Below are 12,532 nucleotides of genomic sequence, written 5' to 3' on the forward strand. Positions count from 1 at the left end.
GTTTATAGCTATAAGTAGCTACAAAAAAATGCAAAGATATCAAAGAAACAAGGTAACAATGCATGTTAAGAGCATAGAACTTTCATGAAGGAAGGAGAGATGATAAACGAGAAACTGAACAAATAGCACAAAAGATCAATGAAATGAAGAGCTGATTTTTTGGAGATGGCCTTTTGGCACAGTGGGTCAAGCCTCCAACTCAATTCTGAAATCCCACAGGTACCTGTTTGAATTCCTGGTTGGTCTGCTTCTTATTCAATTCCCTACCAGCACATCTGGAAAAACAGTGAAAGATGGCTCAAGTACAGGGCAGCTTTTATGCCACCTACATCCGAGACTGCTCCTGCCTTGCTCTGCAGCAGTCCTGGATGCTACGGCTGGGGCGTGAGAAGGTGGATGGAGGGAGAGTTGATCTCTTTCTTTTTTCTCTCTCCTTTTCTCTTTGTAACTCTGCCTCAAATAAATATTTAAATATTTAAGAAATACATTTTTGCAAAAATAAATAATAATTGATATCACAGAAATGCAAAGAATGATTAGGCGCTATTATAAAAAAGAACAACAATTCAAAGTATCTAGAATAAATGAATAGATTTCTGAATACATATAGCTTAAAAATGTTGAACTATGGGAGCACAGAAAAGCTGAACAGGCTAATTACTGGGCATGAGCCATTCTCCACATCCACCCCTACAAAAAAGTCCAGAACCAAAAGGCTTTACTGCTGAATTTCACCAAACTTGTAAAGAATAACTAATTATAATTAAACTATTCCAAGAAATTTCAAATCTCATACGCTATTAGCCTTGCCTTGGATCTAAATCAGGCTAATATCCTTGATTAATACAGATTCATCAAATCCAACAACAAATCAAAAGGAACCTCATGATCAAATGGGATACAAGGAGGGAGCAATATAAGCAGGTCAGTAAATGTAATATTTCACATCAACATAATGAAAGATAAAATCATGTGACTCTTCTCAATAGATGCTGAGAAAGCCTTGGGTAAAATTCAATATCCATTCATGAATTTTTTAAAAATCAGTGGCATTTTAATACACTAAAAACAAATATGCTGAAAAATTCTTTTTAAAAATCCCATTCTTGGTAGTTACAAAAAAAGAACCTGGGATAAACTTATACAACATCAAAGGCCTTAACAAGGAACGTTAGAAAACACAGGTGAATGAAATTGAGGAAGATATGTACATGCAAAATGGAAATACGTCTCTTGTTCATAAGCTGGAAGAATTAATATTTTTTTAAATGACCATATTGTCCAAAGCTGTTAACAGATTCAGTGCAAATCCTGCTGAAATATCAATGACATTCTTCATAGAATTGTTAGAATAACTATTATCAAAAAGACAAAAAAAATAATAATAGCAGATGCTACACTTGATCTTAGTCCAAAGGCCGAGAAGCGATAATAACAGATGCCAATAAGGATGTGGAGAAAAGAAACTGTACAGCTTGGTGGAAATGCAAACTAGTTCAGCCCTTATGAAAAGTGGTGGGCAGTTTGTCAAAAAACTAAAAACAATTCTATAATATGAAGCAGGTATCCCACTTTTGGGTCTGTATCCAAATGAAAGGAAATCAGCTTATAAAATAAATCAGATAAATCACTTTATTAGTATAGGTGTACTGGCAAGTTCAATGCAACACTGTTCACATTGGTCAAGACAGAATCAGTGAGTGAATGAAGAAAACGCACACCTGCACAACGGCATATTAACGTCATACAAAGACAAAACCTTGGCCATTGTAGAAGAATGGTTGAATTGGAGGTCACTATATTCAGTGAAATAAGCCAGTCACAGAAGGACAACCATTATGTATCCTCTTTCATGTCTACAAGTTTTTTTAGAGAGCCAATCTGAACTTAAAATAGAGTCTTGGAGGTGGGGGGTAACAGGGAGATGAGAGGCTGAATGGGACGAAATATAGACGGAGGTCACAGATTCTACTGTCTGATAGCCGAGTGAAGTGACTGCTTTTCACAATGATGTACTACATTCCACATAAAGATATGGAAGAAAGGAGCTGGTCGGCTCTAAACACCAAGGAAAGATAAGAAAATAGAAATGCTGGCTGCCTGTTTTTAACATTTTGTGAAATATATACATATTTAAAAATATCAGTTGTCTGGGGTGGTCAAAATATGAATCCAAAATTCCATCCAGGTGCTTTTTCCTATATAAAGAAACTCATTGTCAATTTTTTTCCCAACCGTATTTCAATGTCAATTATTCCTGTAGTTAGTAAAGGGTCAACATGGTAACAACGTGTTTTGAGAACAGTCTCTTGTGATTTGAAGATTAAATAAATCATTAAATTAAATTACTCCGTAATCAAATGTTTATGGCTGTTTCGAGTTGGCCAGCCAGTGGCACTCTGTAAAGGGGCACCGACTGAATCAGGCCATAAAACACGGCAGCTGAACTCTATCTTATCACCTTAAAAGCCACTTGGGTTTCCTGGCTGAGCATGTTGGCGACTCAGGTTGGGGCCGGCGTGCTGCGGGTTGAGCAGCTGCAGCTGTGCGCACTGCAGGGCCCGAGGGCAAGCGCGCACGCCACGGGAGCAGCGTTCCTCCTTGGTTTTCAATTTTTGGGTGTTTTTCCCCCACTTTGATGGCACTTAGCAACTGTGACGTTCTCAAAAAAAAAAAGTAGAAGAAAAATATAAATCAAATCACCTTTAAGGTAAACCTAAGCAGAATTTGAAAGCTCTTAAAACACAGTTTAGCCACTGTAGAAAATAACAAAGCCCACCTCCTAACGTGTGGGCCTCCGTTCTTGGCAAACAATAGCGTTTCCACTTCCCCTTCCAAATTGGGCTCGCCAGCTGAAAAGTAAATCATAATGAGAAAAGTACATTTCCTCTCTAATAATCTGAACATCCTGAGGTTTATCAGACTCTTATCTCATAACTTAATGTGCTCTGTTTTTATCCATTTTTCTTAATCAAACATTTAGATGGATTTCTTAAAAACAAACACGACAAGATCTGTGGGTAATGACTTAGTGAACTCTGGAGTTTGGAAACAACCAGCCTCCAAAGGTTGCTTGAAAATATGGAGCAAACTCAGAGACAACTCTGTTGACTGAGAGCTTGAATGGGAAACACCGAGCAAAAGACGAGCCTGGAGTCCCGGCTTGGCAGCTTTTTCTGCCTATCGCTTCATGGAGGTTGTGAGAGGCAGGGAGTCTGCGGAGGGGCACAAGTTTGCGGCTCAGGTGCTGGGGGCCCAGCGGCACTGATAGCACCTGGAGCCTAAGGAATCGCACACTCCACATCACCCTTCCCCAGGACACCTGCGACAGAATTTCTCCGGAGGGCGTGGGAGGTGGCCTGCTTGCTTGTTCTCCCGGACCCCATTGCCGGGTGCTGGCGACTGTGCTTAGGCATGTGTGGAGGTACGCTCGTCACCTTCCAGACAGACCCACTCTGTGCGTGGGCAGCCTTGACTTTTGCTGAGATAGATCTGAATGCTGACCTGCTCTTCCTTCTGCGTCTCCTTCTGCTCGTTAGGAGCTGAGAAGCTACAGATGAGCCGGGGCCCTTTTCCTGTTGGCGTTGTGAGACACCTTGCTTGCTGGACAGACACACAGGTAGGTGTGACTTGCACTCTATCTTTAACGTGTGCGTGACCTCCCTCAGCTTCGGTTTCTTACTCTGTAATGGGACGATAGTCCTGGGGTCTTCCTTTTGGGTTGTGGTGCAGGTTAATTGAGATAAAGCATAGACATAGCACATAACGGTGCCGGAAGATAAACTGTTAAGACAGCCGTCCTGTTGTCCCTCTGAGTGTATTTCTGTCCAGCCAGATGGCCATGGCTCTCTCCACTGCCGATATTGGGGTGTCTCTTCATCATCCCACCATTGTGAATTGTTTTCTGTAAATGCCCTTCCATATTTATGTCAGGGTCCCTTACCTACAACGTGGGACTCCCCAGTGGAAGGAATATCTGATTTCAGGTTGTAGTAGATCTTTGCAGAGTTGAATACTCCTATGATCTCTGTATTTGAAATACTGTTCTTCTGTCATTGGGCCAAACTTCATGATATTAATGGTTGTTTCATCCTGTGAACTTGCGCTGACCTTGTTTTCAGCTAAAATACTGACATCTTTTTAAAAATAAGTATTGTTGTTATGTCCAGTAAGCAAGAAAGCCAGCAGTCTCCACTACAGAGCTAACTGTGGTTAAGGTTTGGTGACGTACCTTTTTAGACTAAAACAATATGATGTTGGGCAGTGGATGTTTTGGGCACTGAGCCCACAGCATAGGCTCATGTCCCGGCCAGCTGTGTGTCACCTGAACAGCTGTCTAATCTCTCCTACTCCCCTTCTTCGTTGCTGAATTGGAAATGACATCTGTCTTATTAGTTGTGGTGAGAATTAAATGAGCTCCTATGTGTAAACCAAAAAGCAAGATTTTCAAAAACAGAGCTGCTATCTTCATGATCACATGAATTACATGTATCTTTTATAAAAGTTAGGGTTTTATTTTCTGATTTCAAATGAACCCTCTTTGAGTCAAAAACCCATTTCAGTAAATCCTTTGGGTCTCTTTTTTATTTTGAAAGCATTGTAGATTGACAAAAATTTGAAAAAATTACTGCAAAAAAGTTGTGTATACTCTTCTGTTAACTTCCCCAAGTGGCAATATGCTGCACGACTGTAGTACTTTCTATAAGCCAGAATAGGGATATTAGCATAACACTGTTAACTGACCATACGCCTGATTTGCATTGTACTAGTTTCAATTAATTGATTCTTACAATATCTTTTAAATTGCAGCATGATATAAAAAACTGTTTGTATGTCCATTTTCTACTTGTGTGTGTGCGCGTTTTGGTATTATTGCACTGTTGTGATTAACACCCTGGTATCTCAGTATTTATTTAGTTGTTTAATGGAGAAAAGGCCTTAAAGTAAAGTTATCAGCTTTAGAAGTTTGTGTTGCATTGTGATTCCCAATATACAAGTTGTTCCAGAAAGACTTACCAGTTGACTCTTTCACCTGACGTATGTGGGAATGCCTGTTTCTCTACACTTGGGTTGGTACTGAGGATGACTGTGGCTTATCATTTTATCAGCTTGGTGGATTGGCAGATTACTGTCCTATTTGACTGATTTGATTAATGGTGAGGGCAGCCACTTTGGTTTATTCATTGCTTCTATTTCTTCTTTGTGTCGTTGCCAGTTTAAGCCTGACTCTCTCTGTCTTTCTCTTTCTCTCTCTCTCCCTCTCTTTCTCTCTCACACACACACACCCTACACTGTTCCACCCTTTTCCCATGCTGTATTTGTACATAGTGTTTTTATGGGTTGTAATGTAGGAACTCATGGTTTCCCCATTGCAGTTTTCTTTATTCAATGCTGCCGAATGCTTTAGCTTTTGGATCCAGAGTCCCTCATCCTGTGTCTGCTGTCCTTTCTGGTTGGTTTTTCACTGCAGATCTGGTGATTATCTGAAATGTCATTTCATTCTCATCTTTCACGATAGTGTTAGCAGACAAGGCTCTGCCCAGAGCCCGAGATGGGGCTCCTGCAGGTACTGGTCCTCACTTGACATCTACCAGTCAATGAGATGGGCTTCCAGGATGACTCCCTGGGCAGATAGAGCTGGCCCTGGTACTGTGGGTGTTTTTGGAGTTCCCACTACCTAGAGGCTCCCATGGCTTTGGCGCTGCTCACTGTGGCTGTGTACTCACAGGATCCCATCATTTCAGTTTCCCACTGGCTATGAATTTGTGGCAGTCTGGCACTAGAAGCACGCCCATTTTCTCGTCTCCCCTCATCACTGCACCGGTCATTTGTCTAAAGCAGTGACTCGCTGAAAATGTGGGAATCCAGCGTTGAGTTTACCTGGCTGGATCCCACCTTGGGACATAAGGTGGTTGGCCCCTCTCCTTCCTCCATCTTTCACTTCTTCCCAAAAGAGCACGACAAAACCTGGACTAACTTCCAATGGCTACAAAATTTCTATGAATTAAATAATGCTATACATTCTATTGTTGCGAAAGGAGAGATACTGCATCGGAAAAAAATCCTTAAATCTTTATGTTTTTCAAAGAATGCTTTCTTATTAGTTTCTTTTGGACTTATGGATTGATAATATTACAAAATGAACCTGAAATATTTAAAAATTCTAGGTCATAAAACAAATGTTAGGTTATCTTCCTTAATGATAAACAAAGAAAAATCACTTTAAGAATATTTTTAAGCAAAACTTAAACCTGAAAGCTTAATTTCTGCTTATTTAAAAACTCATGAGTCTCAAATATTCAATTTAACGAAGGTTTGCTTATTTCCTCTGAAATCTAGCTTCACTATGGTTTCAGATTATAAGCATTTTAATTATATTTGCCAAAACCTAGAAGCTGCATCTCTTGTCTATATAATTTTCTAACAAAGAAGCAGAAGCTTTTAAGGAAAATAATTCACATGGACTTCTGGTGCTGAGGTCCATCATTAATGTCATGCTAATATAGATATATATATATAGTGATAAAAGTAGATTTTTAACTATTGGTACCTAAAATTCTTATTAAAACAACAAAATGGAGACAAATGAGGAATCAAATACAAAGCAGTCAGATGAACAATATGTGCCTGATGTGATGGATGGTCTTGTTCGAACTTTGGGTTCAATACAGGAAAGATTTATGTTGACTTAATTCTTTGAAGACTTTGAACTATTGCCTGGATCACTGTTATGATCAGTGTCATTAGTTTTCATTTAATTAATGACTTTGTGTTTAGCACCGAGCCTTTGTGAAGCTATCGCTTGAACAGTATTGCCCCACAGCAGGAGTAAAAAGCTCCAACGAGTTGTTCTATAGCAAGTTGTGCCTGTGGATCGACTGTGATGTTGTGTATTGATGGCGGGGAGGGAGCAGGGTGGTATGCTGGATCCACACGACGTCCCTTCCCGAGGCATATGCAGGTCGGACTGCTGTGAACAGTCTCTCTGAGTGTGTCTGCCTTTTATTACCCAGTGTGCTGCCAGGGTTTTAGATAACTCTTGCTGTCTTATGTTTATGTCTGTCTTTTGTATGTGGTAGGAATGAGATTATAAGCAGAGGTAGGCATGGGTGTTTCTTCTATCTGGTGGTGGTCTTCCAGATAATCTCAACAAGTGCTTCTGTGGGTACTTCAAAAAACTCCTGGAGAAACAGAATGCAAAGATAAGGAAACTTTCCCACAAGCTTTTTGAAGTACACTCATGACACATTTTTCCAGTTTTTCCTGACTTAAGAATTTTTGATTTTAAGATTTCATAGAGATTGAGTTTTAAGAAACATTCAAATGTAATTTTTTTAGGATAGAATTCACATACTGTGCAATTCACTGATTTAAAATCTACATTTTAGACAGAGAGCAAGAGAGATGGCTCTTTCATCTGCTGGGTCACTATCAATTGATCACAATAACCAAGGCTGGGCTAGGCTGAAGCCAGGAGCCAGGAATTCCACTCTGGTCTCCCACATGAGTGGCAGGGGGCCAGATTCTTACAACATCTTCTGTTGCCTCCCCAGGCACCTCAGCGGGAAGGTGGATCAGAAGCAGAGCAGCTCAGATGCTAACTTGTCCTCAGATATTGGAAGTAGGCACCACAAGAGGTGGTCCACTGTGCTACACCACCTTAATGATAAACAGAGGCTTGTCTCCTTTTTTCATTTTTATGACTAAATAATATTCCATTGCATGATTTGCCATAGTTTATCTTTCAGTTGATGAAAATTTGAGCTGTTTGTGCCTCTTGCTATTATGAATCACGCTGCTGTAGACACTTGTGTACAAGTTTGGTTGCAGATAATATAGTCAGGGGTAAAGTTGTGTGATCAAATGGTAAAATGTTGAATTGTTAGAGGCGGTGTCAGATTGTTTTTGTCTAATGCTGCACCACTTTGCATTCCCATTAGCAGTGCAAGACTGAGAATGGAGTGGGAGACGAAGAGAACTGAGTGAGTGATCACTCCGTGTTCTCCCTCACTGTGACCTCTTGCTTACTGAAACTCCAGACACAAAGCCAAAACAAACAGCTCAGAAACAGTCTAGGAGAATGAAGGAAGACACAGACGGGGGGAAGACCTCTTCCTCTCGCTCCACTGGACTCACGGCCGAGACTCAGTTTCTGGTCGAGTCAGCTTTTCTTTTATCACTGGGCTGTGCACCCCAACTACATGCACTTGTGTTTTTAGTAATGTATAAATAGGCATGAAATTGCATTTCTTCAAGAAAACTTGTGATTTCTACAAAATTACAGAGCAATTTTGGTGATTTATGAATTTATTACAGTCAGTTGTGTCCACATCCTCTTACTATTCTTACCTAAAATCAATGGATCGTTGTGGGTTCTCCAGCAAGTTTGTGGACAAACCCCGTTTAGCCTACTTTGCAATGCTTGAAGATGTGGTGTTGAGTTGGTGGCCTGGAGCAGTGATTACTCACTTTGAAGAACTGTGTCCCTTACTTAGAGGCACTTCTTTTAAGTATTCTAAGAGCAGCTGAAAAGCAGCATTCGTTGTCCTAAACACTGAACAGCTGAGGTCAGGCCAGCTTTCGGTAGTAACTCATGCATGCCACCTTTCTTGGCCTGCCTGATTTTGTGCATTCATTGGGAAAGGAGCTCTGCCAGGAGCTGTTTTCTGTCTGATGGTGGGCCAACAGATGCTATGAAATAATGCTGACGTGTGCCAAGCTGTCACCTCTGCATCCCCTGTTTATCAGGACCCTGTCTACTATTACCTCATATTTATTTTCTCAGATAGATAAAGGTTTATACTCAGATGAAGAAAATCTTCTAAAGGTGCTATTTTTACCCAATTCCCTAAACCACATATGAGTGACAAATATTTCCATAGAATTAATGAATAGGTGTTTCATTTTGCTCCACCCTTATTAAAGACTAGCTTTTTCTTTCATACTTGGAACTCCACTGCATTTGCAGATGAGGAACATTTTCCATATGTAATGAATCCAAGTGCTTGTTAACCTATTAGGTTTTGTTACATAAACTGGTCGCTCTTTTAAAAATGGTTTCCAATCTAACCAAATATATCAGACAACCCAAGAATTTGATATGCTTCCACTTAGAATATTTTCATGTTCTAGAAGTAATGTGCATAGAGCTTATTTTTGATAAGATCAATAATCAACAAAGGGAGTCCTGTAGCTTTAGCCATTTTTATTTTTATCAGGTGCCAAAAAAATTCCCTTAGCTTCATAGAAACCACATAGACACCAAATGACTTGGTTTTATTTCCACTTCTCTAGGCAACAAACCGATTTCTCGGTCTCCATGGACACCCAGTTGATCAACAGTAGTTATATCTGTTAAAAACTGCTATCTGACCTGGGTCTGATGGTGCCTTGTCCATCAGTCCTTGGAAGTGGATGCCAGCCTGACTTGGAAGGGATCGATGGAACATAGATTGCATGGATTACAGTTCCAAGCCACCAGCCTTGCTGATGTGCCAATTCCTCCATTTGGAGAGATTTACTAATCAAAAATTTTGTCTTTATAATTGTGTAATTAGAAAGCTCCAAAATCAGGTAGTGAGAATGGTAGAAAACAAAACAAGATAATAAAACCAGGTATGACTGCTTTCCCAGATTTACTTCCTATTTGATTAAGCAAGAGACTTTATGTCCTAATGTTAGGAAATAGTACATACTTGGAAATCCTTGTGGAAAGCTCCAAGGAATATGTGAAATGAGAGAAGTCTTAGATTTGCCCTTTTCTGCATGTGAGATACATTGAGTAGTAACCAGCAGATCTGTCCTTTAGTCCCAGCGGAAAGAGAAGAAAAGATGAATTACATTGTTCTGTAATAATTTCTTAGACTTTGTTCCCTCCAACCTAAGATTGTGGTTATTTAAGAAGATTAATGTGGTTCCCAAATTTGGCCGATGTGGGTTTTGCTCTTGCTTACACCGTCCATATCTCTCCATTATCCAGTTGCTTTGAAATTAGCAAATTAAAAATTGGATCTTGTAGATCATTTACCAGGATTGAAAATGTTGGAAAAGAAAGAAATTCAGACATTGTGAAAATAGTGACTTAGTTGCTTGTAGGGGACAGACATTGTCATGAATGTGCTAGAACACCGTAGGATTGTCTTTTCTGCTTTGGAGGTTCCTGGCTTCTCATTTGAAAAGGATTGTAGGTGGTTTTAAATATTCCTACTATATGTGTGTGTGTGTGTGTATCTATACACATATATATATACACACATATATATGTATACATAAATATTCCTACTATATGTGTGCATATATATGATGTATATATATAGATATATATCATATATACACACACTGTCTACTCTTCAGTGGAAAATGAATTTTTATTCCACAAGCAACAGACGCTGTATCCGGATTTTAAGAGATTTAGCTTCCCACAGGAAGAAAAGAGCCAAGTTCATTGTCACAGAGAGTTGGATGGAAGAATCAATTTTTTATGTTCCAAAAAATCTTCTGGTCATGTCTATTTCTCCTTGTTCTGTAATAGGTATCTGTGGACACCACAACTGATGGATTCCTGGGGAAAACCAGTGCATAGACATTTCCATAGGCTTTTCTTTTTGATTTGCTTCTAGGACTTTGAGAGAGATCAATAGCAGCAGAAGTTGGCTACCAACAGGCTAAGAACATACAACAACATATTCACAACATAGTCACCTTGGCAAATCCAGAGGTTGGCATATTGGCATACCAGAGTTACTTGATAATTCACATAGATGCAAAACTTCCCACCTCATTAAAGTCATATGGACAAATACGGAGAAACAGTCTTTCTAGGAAGTAAAATCACGAAGCAGAGAGGGAGATGTGGCAGTGTGGTGTTCAGAGGCGGTGCAAGCAACCCGGAGACGGCCGAGCTGCACCTGCTGCCTCCTCTCTAACCAAGTCCAGCCTCAATATCCTGCCTGTCCTGCCACTGACATCAATTGTAAAGTGATGTGTTAGAAGAGTACAATAGATTGAGGGATTCCAGATCATTCAAGAGATCTTAAATTCAGGGTACTTTGGGAAGTTGATTCTTTTTTGTAATGATTACAAATACAACACATCCCCTCCCCCCCAAAGATCCATTTATTTTCATTGGAAAAACAGATCTACAAAGAGAAGGATAAATAGAAAGATCCTTGGTTTACTCCCCAAGTGGCTGCAATGGCCTGAACTGAACCATTCTGAAGCCAGGAGCCTGGAGTCTCCTCTGGGCCTCCCACACAGATCCCACACAGGTACCAAAACCCAAGGTTTCAGGCTGTCCTCGACTGCTTTCCCAGGCCACAAGCAGGGCGCTGGATGGGAAGTGGGATCACTTATACAGGAACAGGTGCCCACGTGGGATCCTGACACTTACATGGCAAGGACTTAGCCACTAGGCCACTGCACTGGGTCAGAGAAGAGAATTCTTTAGCTCTCCAAATTCTGTTGCACAGGAAGGCACGCCAGTTACAGATTGGAACAGTTGCCAAGTTCACTATTACAGAAGTACAGGAAAATAAGGCGGCAGGACTGAAATAGGGACGGTGGACAGGACAGTGCAGATGTAATGCTCTTTGTGAGGCAACACTGTAGGCACGTTTGGAAACGGGAGTGAAGGAAATGATGCTTTTCAATATCCTGGTTTAGTATAGGTGACACTGGTTTGTGGGAAGGACAGCGAGCATGGAGTGGGGGTGAGAAATTGAAAAATGGGAAATGTTGGGGCTGGCAAGCAAAATTGCTGCCTGTATTGCTGGCATCCCTTATGGGCACCACTTCATGTCCTGGCAGCTCCACCTCTGCCTCAGTGCTCCCTGCTAGTGGGCAGGGGAGAGCAGTGGAAGATGGCCAGGTGTCGGGAATTGCAGCACCCCCGTGGTTGACCCTGACGAAGCCCCTGGCTCCAGGCTTCTGCCTGGCTGGTCCCCGGCTGTTAGAGCCGGCTGGGCATGAACCTACAAACATGAGTTCTCTTTGTAACTCTGACTTTCAAATAAATGAGCAAATCTTTCAGAAAAGAAATGGGAAATGTTGATGAGTTTTTAGTTTTATGAAGAACAACTTAGTAATTAGAAATATTGACACAACTCATACACTTAGTGATTCTATCCTGAGATATAGCATTTGGAGGTCAAAAGTTTTTTTAAAAAATTGCCTGAAAGAAAAGGAATTGCTTGGTATACAAACACACATGTGGTATTGATTGCAGTTTTATTTATAATAATGAAAAATGGAAATGATATGCATCAATAAGTGAGTGGATAAACAAATTGTGGTTTATCCATACAGTGCGTTGCCAGTCTGCAATAAAAGGCACCAAGCTGCTGATGCACAGGGGCTGCAACGTGCGTGAATTACAGAATAATTGTGATGGGCCAAAGAATCTGTGTGAGAGAGTGTACTTGGGCCTGGCGCGGTGGCGCAGTGGTTAAGGTCCTCGCCTCGCACGCCCGGGATCCCATATGGGCGCCAGTTCTAATCCCAGCAGCCCTGCTTCCCATCCAGCTCCCTGCCTGTG

The 12,532-nt window shown here is 40.8% G+C and overlaps 1 pseudogene; it reads right to left on the reverse strand.

The window, feature by feature from the left end:
- Positions 1-1,284: 1,284 nt before the first annotated feature.
- On the reverse strand, positions 1,285-1,430 carry LOC121145938 (annotated as a pseudogene).
- Between the last annotated feature and the right edge of the window lie 11,102 nt (positions 1,431-12,532).

This window comes from Ochotona curzoniae, unplaced genomic scaffold (genome assembly GCF_017591425.1).
Source record: "Ochotona curzoniae isolate NIBS_2020 unplaced genomic scaffold, NIBS_Ocur_1.0 scaffold_3835, whole genome shotgun sequence".
NCBI lineage: Eukaryota > Metazoa > Chordata > Mammalia > Lagomorpha > Ochotonidae > Ochotona > Ochotona curzoniae.